Source organism: Crocodylus porosus, unplaced genomic scaffold (genome assembly GCF_001723895.1).
Source record: "Crocodylus porosus isolate Cpor-Errol unplaced genomic scaffold, CroPor_comp1, whole genome shotgun sequence".
In the NCBI taxonomy this organism is placed as follows: Eukaryota; Metazoa; Chordata; order Crocodylia; family Crocodylidae; genus Crocodylus; species Crocodylus porosus.
In genome coordinates this window covers 90259149-90269238 of record NW_017728943.1, presented here as the reverse complement: position 1 = coordinate 90269238, position 10090 = coordinate 90259149, and the positions used below count along the sequence as shown (strand labels likewise).

The following is a 10090-nucleotide window of genomic DNA, read 5'->3' as shown; positions in this document are numbered from 1 at the left end:
AGGACTCCAGAAGTGGCATCAATAGAGCCAAACAGAGAGGAAGAATCACTTCTTTCCATCTGCTAACCTATTTAACAATTTCTTTTGCCATTTTTCTGAGCAGGGACTGGGTCACCCCCCCACTGCAACCCCCATAGATCCCAGGGGAGGCGCACCCAAGCCTAGGGTCAGGGAACCTAGTCAGGGAACTTCTGGAGGGACTGGACATATTTAAATCAGCAGGTCCTAACAATCTCCACCCAAGAGTGCTGTGGGAATTAGCAAAGGTCATTGCGGGACCCCTGGCACAGCTTTACAAGCACTCGTGATGCTCTGGCATAGTGGCAGAGGACTGGAAAAGAGCCAATGTGATTTCCATTTTCAAAAAAGGGAGGAAGGAGGACCCAGGAAGCTATAGGCCAGTCAGTCTTATCTCAGTCCTGGGTAAGCTTTTTGAGAGTTATCCTGGTGCATGTCTGTGAGGGGCCAGCAGGGGAGATTATGCTGAGGGGCAACCAACACGGGTTCACTAGAGGCAGGTCCTGTCAGACCAACCTGGTGGCCTTTTGTGACCAGGTCACAAAATCCTTGGACTCAGGTGTCACGGTAGACATAGTCTTTCTGGATTTTAGGAAGGCCTTCAACACTGTCTCTCACCCCATTGTCATTAAAAAACTAGGGGATTGTGGTGTCGACGCCTACACAGTCAGATGGGTTGCCAGTTGACTGCAGAGCTGCACCCAGAGAGTGGTGGTGGATGTGTCATTTTCGACTCCAAGATGAACATGGGCCACCTATGTAGGGATACAGTCAGGAAAGCTAACCGCACCTTGTTATGCATCCACAGATGCATCAAGAGCAGGTCCAGGGAGGTGATCTTCCCCCTCTATGCGACATTGGTCAGGCCACAGTTGGAGTACTGCATCCAGTTCTGGGTGCCGCACTTCAGGAGGGATGTGGACAACATTGAGAGGGTCCAGAGGGGGGCCACCCGCATACTCGGGGGGCAGCAGGGCAGGCCGTATGAGGAGAGGCTATGAGATCTGAACCTGTTCAGCCTTCATAAGAGAAGACTGAGAGTGGATCTGGTGGCTGTCTATAAACTGGCCAAGGGAGACTAGCAGGCAATGGGAGAGTCCCTGTTCCCCCAAGCACTACAGGGAGTAACAAGGAATAATGGCCATAAGTTGACAGAGAGTAGATTCAGGCTAGATATCAGGAGGCGCTACTTCACAGTCAGGGTGACTAGGATCTGGAACCAACTTCCAAGGGAAGTGGTGCTCACTCGTACCCTGGGGGTCTTCAGAAGGAGACTAGATAGACACCTTGCTGGGGTCATTTGACCCCAGCATTCTTTCCTGCCCATTCTTTCTGGTAGGGGGTTGGACTTGATGACTTGCTCAGGTCCCTTCCGACCCTACCAACTATGAAACTCAAATAGTCCCTGCCTGTTTTCTTGCCACTGTCAGCTGCTCACCTCCTCCCCAAACTGCTGCCAGGTGCAGTCATCTAGGAGCTGACCTGGCCTGTGAAGACTGTGAAAAAGCAAAGAGCTTTTCAGCCTTTTCCACATCACTTGTCACTAGGTTGCCTCCTCCATTCAGTGAGGGTCCCACACTTACCCTGATATTCCTCTTGTTGCTGACATATTTGTGGAAACCCTTCTTACCCTTCACATCCCTTGCTAGCTGCAACTCCAGTTGTGCTTTGGCCTTCCTGATTTCATCCGTGCACACCCGAGCAATACTTTTATACTTCTCCCTAGTCATTTGTCCAAGATTACGTTTCTTGTAAGCTTACTTTTAGTGTTTTAGCTCACTAACAAGTTTTATGCTAAACTAAACTGGTGTTCTGCCATATTTGTTAGTCTTTTGCACATTGGAATGGTTTGTTCCTGTGCCGTCAGTAGGCGCTTCTTTAAAATACAACTAGCTCTCCTGGATAGCTTTTTCACCTTCAGACTGACCTCCCAGAGGATCCTGGTTATCTGTTCCTTGAGTGAGTTGAAGTCTGCTTTTCTGAAGTCCAGGATCCTTACTCTGCTTCTTTCCTTCCTTCCTTTCCTTGGGATTTTGAACTCATTCATCCTGTGCTTACTGCTGCCAAGTTGCCATCTACTTCTACATTTCCTGGCAGTTCTTCCCTGTTTGTAAGCACCAGGTCAAGAAGAGTCTATCTGCAAATATTCCTTTCCTTCTCTTTGTCAGGTGGCTCCCATCTCTTCTCATCTTTTCCTAGCAATCTTTCTTCTTCCCTGTGCAGCCATACATTGATCTGCAGCAGGCATCCGCCTCTGTCCAGGCCCTTCCCCTTAACTGGAAGGATTGAGGGAAACACCACCTGAGCCCCTATACCCTTCACCTTTGTATCCAAAGCCCACGGGATGCCTGGCCTGGCCTCTTCCACCAGCAGAATATGCTCATGCTCCTCCTCCTCGTTGCTAGGGCTCCATATCTGTTCTATAGGCAAACTGCTGCAGGTGGGGATGAAGACCTCTATTCATTGCCAGAGGTTACAAGCTTCCAGCCTTCACCTTCCTAAGAGTCTGTCCTCTTCCTTCTCTAGGGTTCCTCTGCAGTCCTAGCAGTCTCCTCCAGCATCAAACCAATTAACTCCTCATGCTTGGGAGCCTTGCCACCTCCTCTTGTAGCTCTCACAAGGGGCACCACCAAGAGGCACCATTCACGTTGTAGGCACTTCTTCACCTGACTGTCACTGGAAGGAACCTTCAAGCTGCAGTCTTCACAGTGCCAAACTAGGACTTGGGTGGAAGTCTCAATAGTGAGCAGTAATTCAGTAATACAGATGCTAGCAGTGGCAGTGGTTCTGGAATTGCAACACCCTCTAGCCATTTCTCTGGGACTCTCTCCACCACTTATGTCTTCTTGCCCCTCTCTCCAAACAGAATTTTCCTGGCAAACTCACTTGTAAGGTGACCTGTTTGCTGCTACTTGGTCCCAAAAGGTTCCCTTTTCCCTGCTAACCTGCCTTCTCTCACTAAGCTTACAGTGAAGGAAGGTGAAAGGGGATGGACATTATTCTGTCTACAGTAAGCAGATAGTGTTTCTATTGAGGTTTCCAACTCAGATGTAGCAGTGATGCATATAGTTTAAATTGGTGATAAGGACCAACTAGTTTAAAAAAAAAAGATGCAAGTTCCAAAATAGCTTTATTTACTTTACTTTGACACTAAGTGGTACAGCAAACATCAAGAAGAAAGATAGTGTATGTGTTTCAGGTACTTAAACTAAGAGAAGTAGTCTATCATTGGGTCACATGGAGAACAACAAGGGTGATGTTATGGTGGGTGTTTGCTGTAGTCCACCAGACCAGGAGGAAGAGGTAGATGAGCTATTTCTTCAAACAGCCAATGGAAGTTTCCCAATCACAGGTCCTGTTTCTCATGGGAGACTTTGATCACTCAGACATCTCCTGGCAGGGCAATACAGCAGTACACAGGCAACGCAGAAAGTTTTTGGAGAGTGCTGGGGATAACTTCCTGGTGCAAGTGTTGGAGAGGCCAACTAGGCTCTGTTTAGGAAGGACAGGCAGAGGAGAAAAGGAGGAAGAGTTGTGCTTTATGTAAAAGAGCTGTATGATTGCTCAGAGCTCCAGTATGAAACTGAAGACGGGCCTATTGAAAGTCTCTTGGTTAGGGTCAGAAAGGAGGGCTACAAGGGTCATGTCATGGTGGGTGTCTTCTATACACCATCAGACCTGGAGAAGGAGGTGGATGAGACTTTCTTCAACCAGGTAGTAGAAGTTTCCAGAGCACAAGCCCTTGTTTTCATGAGAAACTTCAAATGTAATATACTCTGTGAATTGAATGTAATGTGAATGTATAGCAGCAGGGGGAGCAGCCCTGCAGAACCCTGCTGGCTGTAATTTGAACTAGAGCTCCCAGAAGCTCAGGAGGAGGAAGTGGCTAAGCGAATCTGGTGCTCGGACATGAGAGGAAGAGGGGAGCAAGATGGAAATAGGACCCAGTGGACAGAAAGCCACCAGGCAACAGGGTGAACAAGTGTGACCCTTGACTTGGAAACCTTGCAGAGTGACTCAGGACTAAAGACTGGTTTTGGGAACCCCTCCAGAGGTGGGGGAAGGAATTTAAGGTGCTAAATGTATGTATTCTAGTGATACTATTAACTGTTAATGCCTTTTTACCTGTATTTGTTCCTTCTCTTTCATCTATTTGTTTGTGACCCTAATCCTAGGATTTTTTTAATATAAAAATGGGAACTCCCCCCACACTTCTGGTTGTTGTGCCAAATCCTAGGACTGCAGGGTATGGTACACAATCACCCTGACATCTTCTGAGAGGGCAATACAGCAGTGCATAAGCAATCCAGGAAGTTTGTGGAGAGTGTGGGAGATAACTGACTGTACAAGTGTTGGAGAGACCAACACTTAGGGACCATGCTTTTCTTGACCTGGTGCTCACAAACAGGGAAGAATTGATGGGGAAGGTAGAAGTGGATGGAAATTTGGCAGCAATAATCATAAGATGACTGAGTTCAGGATACTAAGGAAAGTAAGGAAGGAGAGAAGCAGAGTAAGGATCCTGGACTTCAGAGACTTCTCTCCCACTGCCAGCCCTGCAGTCATGAGGCTGGGAGTTCCTTATCTCCCAGCCAGAACCCTGCAGTCATGGAGCCTGTGCTGGGAGATTTTTCTCTCCCAGCATCAGCTCTGTGGTTGTGGGGCCAGTGCTGGGAGATCCTTATCTCTCAGCCTGAGCCCTGTTGTTATGGGGCCCAGGCTGGGAGATTCTCTTCTCCCAGCACTGGCCCTATGACCGTAGAGCCACCACTGTGAGAAAAGGATCTCCCAGCACCATCCCCGCAATCACAGAGCTGGCACTGGGAAAGAAGAATCTAGAGAGGAGAGAAATGAAGGGTGATTTAATAATAGCCTTCAACTACCTGAAGTTTGGTTACAAAAAGGATGAGAACTGTTTAGTTCCACTGGTAGCAGATGGCAGAAAAAGAAGCAATGGTTTCAAGTTGCAGCAAGGGAAGTTTAGGTTAGGTATTAGGAAAACTTGCTCATTGGGAGAGTGGTGAATCACTGGAGACAGCTTCCCAGAGAGGTTGTGGAATCTCCATCCTTGGAGGGTCTTAAGATCCAGGTAGACAAAGGCTTGGCAAGGAGGATACAGTTGGGGATAGTCCTGTTTGAGCAGGAGGTTGGGCTAGATCAGCATTTCTTAACCTGTGGGTTGTGACCCTAAAGTGGATTGCAAGACTATATGAATGGAGTTGTGAACAAACTTTAAAAATTGATCAACAAACTTTAAAAATGGGTTCTCCTTTAAAGGAGAAAATGTGGGAAACCATGGTTTTTCTCTTGCAGGCTGTGAGAATTCCAGCCTGCTAGGGGCTGCTTGAGGTCCCCAATGCGCCACGCATGCACAGTCACACAAGGGGGCTGGGACTTGGGGTTGCGGGGCAGTGGGTCGGGATTGAGGGGACTGGGTCAGGACTGACCGTCAATGTTTACAAATGGGTCCTGGTACAAAAAGGTTGGGAATCACTGGACTAGATGACCTCCTGACAGAGCTGTCACTAGGGGTGTGCAGGACCCAAGGCATAGCAGCCCATGCAGGGCCAGCGGGTGGTGAGTGGCTGGAACAGTGTGGGAGCGCGGCAGCTATGGCAGGACCTATGTGGCGCTGTCTGCAAGGCCCCCACAAAGCATAGGGCCCAGGTTGCCCCAATTCGTGCCCCTTAGGGACAGCCCTGCCTCCTGAGGTCCCTTCCAAGAAGAACTATCTATAATTCTATGATTTTTTTATTTGCATCTTTTCTGTTTCATCACTAGGTGGCAATATAGGAACACATGTGATACCAAAAAATGCTTGCATTGGATACCTTTTCTAACTTTTACCACACAAATCAACAATAAAAATAAAATAAAAACTTTTTTGACATATTGTATATAGTTTTTTTTATGAATTGTGGCAGCCTTAGTAAGTTATTACTTGATGAAGTGAGTTATAATATTTCTTGTTTTCTACTCTCTTCATACTAGTTACAGTATAGATAAAGCACAGCAGTAAAGGGCAGGGCAAATATTTTTAGTTTCACAGGGCTAGGCTCTCCATCACACCAGTTTTGTGCCTGATGAATCCATGTATTTAGTACGGCTCTCATCAGAGAGGGTAGCTACTATTACTGGACAGAAAGTAGAAGCTTAACCATAGGCAGCAGAAGGCCAGGGCTAACGGGGCTTAGCCTCTCCCCACGAACACAGGACAGCGGTGGCAGTGCAAACGGCCATAGGACAGCCTGAGTACAGGCTCTGGGTGGCTGCAGTGGGCAGGGGGAGGAGGGGGCATGCACAGATAGACATACAGCCACAACCTGCAGGCAGCCAGGATCACAGCCCACCAGCAGGTGGAGCACCGCCCACCACAGCAGGCATGGCTGTGAAGGAGAATGGATGTGGGGGAGGAATGAGGCAGATCTAGGCCCTCACAGTGAAGGAGGAAGTGGGGAAGGGGCTGGGGTGAATGGGGCCCTAGGACGGGTTGTAGGATCATTGCAACCCAGGCAGCTCATCCAGGAGTGCGGGGGGGGGGGAGTCCCGCCACTGCGTGCAACCTGAGGGAGGCACAGGGGGCATGTACCCCCCCAGATGTGTGCAGGGCAGAGATAGGCTGCCACTGTGTGCTGGAGCTCTGCACCCCACTGCCTTTGCCCTGGGAGCTGTGTGCGATGCCACCTATCTGCCGCCTCCATGTTGGCAGGGGATACAGCCCGGTGGTGGCAGGCACATGATGTCAAACATGACTCCTGAGACAGTAGCAGTGGGATGCAGAGCCCTAGCCCACAGCAGCAGCCTGCCTCTGCCACATGCACATATCCAGGGGGCATGTGGCCCCCGTGCCTCCCCCAGGGAGCATGCAGTGGCAGGAGCCTCCCGGCACCTCTGCATGAGCTGCCCAGGCTCCAACCATCCCACAAACCATCCCAGGGCCCCATTCTCCCTGGCCCCTACTCCTGCCTCTGCCCCACACCCTCCCTCACTGTGGGGGCTTCGATCTGCCTCCCTGCCACATCCCTTCCCTCTCCCCAGTCCCTTCCCCTCCACAGACTTACCTGCTGAGCAGTTGGTGGGGGGTGTGCGTGTACACACTCAGCCCTGCCCCCAAATAATATTTTCTCTTTCCAGCTATGAGCTTAACTGTTGAACTGAATTCCTCAGGAACTTTACCCTTCCTAGGTTCTGTGAAGAAAAATAAAAGGGAGAGACAAAAACAAACAGACCTAGTTCCAACTGAGCCTTGGACAATCTGCAGTCCAGCTTGATCTCCATTGGTCGATCACCAGCAGGCTCCTTAAAGTAATAGCCAGGACTCTTCCCTGTTCATCTGTCCTCTTTAATTTAAAATAACACACTTTTCTATTTATTGAAATATAACAGTGTCACGGGGTGGGGCCTAGGAGCGGCCATGATCTCTCTAGCACCCCTTCACCATGCCAAGTAGGTGGTCCAGCACCCTCTTACTTGCCCGCCACGTCTTGTTGTTATATGGTTCTATAAGGGAGGCTGCGTCTTATCGCCCTGGACACTGTGCTATGCTTGTACTGTCCCCTGTTCTGTAGGGAGTGACCTGGTGCACCCCAGCCTTATGGGCTATGTGTGCCTCCATCCTCCCGTTTAGCATGCCCCAAGCCTCACAGATGTGCCGGATGTTCTCGTGTCTGTATGCTTGCCCCTTCCTGGGGTCTCTCAATATGCACACCCCCCTCTCTCTGGGGTCCCTCAGTATGCACGCCCGATATACTCTCCCCTTCTGGGGTTCTGTTCACACTCTCGCCCTTTTCCGGGCTTCTCTCCTGTAAACGCCCTCTCCAGGGTCTTTCCAATATAAGCGCCCCTCTCCCGGGGCCTCTCCAGTATACGCGCCCCTCAAGCCCTTATTGTATACGCACCCTCTCCGGGTCTGTCAAATGTACACACAGCCCTGTCCGGGCTGTTATTCTCACACTCGGCCCTCTCCAGCTTTTAACTGTGCGCTCAGCCCTCTCCAGCTTCTATTCTGTACGTGCCTTGTCTCCGTCGGGCCCCTATCCGCACATCCGCCCCTCTCCAGGCTTGTTCTCGCGTGCTCACCTTTCTCCAGGACTTTGTGCCGGTAGGATGCCAGTCACTCACCCTGGAGCCTCCTATTCTAATCTGCCCTCCCTGGGGCTTCCTATTCCCATGTGCCTGCCCACTCTGGGCCTTGTCTCGCACTTCTCACACCCCTCGCCCTCTCTGGGGCCTACACTGCACTTCTCGCGCTCCTCGCCCTCTCTGGGTTCTACGCTGCACTGGGCAGAATACCGCCCCCCCACGGGGCCAGGGTCACAACACCCCACAATGTTGCACCTCTCTCGGGTGCTCACCCGCAGTACCAGCTCCAGCATCAATCGCTGTGCCCTCCCAGGGCACCCAGGAACCCCCCCACTCCACTGGAGAGCTCCTAATGAGGCCTCCTCCATCCCCTTATAGCCAAACCCGGTCCTCCGGTTTTATACAAACAGCCCAATAGCAACTTAAAGCTATCAGCGAACTGGCTGTAACTCAAAATAAGCCTACCAGCTATAATGTATGATCTAGGCCCACCTGGCTCTCTTGCAAAGGCCTCCCAGTCAGGGTTCTCTCCACCCTGCAACGTGATGCAGCTACTCGTTCTGTCAGTCTGCTCGACTCACCCAACTCCACTGCAGAGCTCTTGTTCCTCTGGCTGCCAGAAGGGAACTGCCCTGGCCTCAGCCTCTTCTGTTTATATGGGCCAGGCCCCACCCCCTGGCTGTCAGCTGACCCAATCTGTTGCCTAAGCAACCTTCAGCTGTGCTGTCCTGCTGATGGGCAGCCCAGCCCTATTCCCAATGCCAGTAGCAGGCACCCCAGTGCCCTGCTACAAACAAGAATATGGATTTATTGTAATAACTTGCACTTTCTACCAGGACAGCACTCTGTAAAGTTATAACCAGGGATCCAGATCTTCCATTTCCCATGGACAAATGGAGTAAACTGCAGATTTTACCATTTACCAGAGGCAAATGTGGATTTCTCACTTTACCAGAGAAGCCCACAGATTTTGTAGTTTTGCAAGTTCCAGAGCTCCAACCTGCAGGGGGCTGAGAGAGCAGGAGGAGGGCAGTGAGGCAGGGGGTGCCACATGCATATTAATACACATGGCCTGAGGCAGCCTGGAAAGCAGCTCCCTCAAGTAAGTAGGTGGAGGGGGGAAATTGAGCCCCCATAGGGAGGGTGGCAGGGAGATGGGCAGGGCTGGGGCTGGGACAGGCTGCTGCCCAGCTGGGCGGCATATGGGGCTTGGGGCCCGGGGCTGCAAAGTGTGGCTGTAGGGCCCCAACAGGGACCAGAATGGGGCTGCAGACAGCTTATCTGGGGTGCAGGGGGGTGGTGAGCCCAGCTCCACATGGGCAGGGGGGACCAGCATCCTCCTGATCTGTGCATGAGGTGTGGGCAAGCACAGGCTGTGGGCTCAGGCTTGGGTTCGAGCTTAGGTTCCCACCCTGCTGCCCTTCCCCAGGATCTCTGCAGTCCAGCAGGTGCAACCCAGCATGGCAGGAAACAGCGAGGCCATGCAAAGAAGCTGCTTGGCGCCAAGAGCTCCATGCTGCCTTAGCAATGCATCCCCTGTGTGTGCGACTGCTTTGATCAGCGCAGCCCCACACCACTGCCCTCACTGTAGCCACATGTGCATGGATCACATTGTCAAGGCAGCATGGAGCTTGTAGTGACAAGCAGCTTCTCCTGTGGCCCTGCTGTTGCCTGCCACGCCAGGTTGCTCCCACCAGGCTGAGGAGGCTCCAGGGTAGGGCAGCAGGGCAGGAACCTGAACAGCCTGTGCCCGCTCCCACTCTGCACACAGATCTGGAGGGCACAGGTCTCCCCTACCCCCTGAGGAGTGCGCTTAGCACTGGGAAGCTGGCCCCACCTCCCCCACCTGAGTGGACAGCCTGCTCAGATCTGGGGGCACAGGTCCCTCCGCCCCTGTGAAGTGCACACAGCAGCAGTGAGCTGGCCTCCCCTGCCCAAGCCTGCAGCAGACAGGCAGCAGGGAGGAGCCAGGCTCCACTCTGCTGCAACA

At 51.7% G+C, this 10090-nt stretch overlaps 1 protein-coding gene across 2 annotated transcripts in view; it reads left to right on the top strand.

Moving 5' to 3' along the window:
• Positions 1-10090, top strand: part of CUNH1orf101 (chromosome unknown C1orf101 homolog) — an 83518-nt gene that overhangs the window by 37808 nt on the left and 35620 nt on the right. The gene's annotated exons all lie outside the window — the stretch shown is intronic.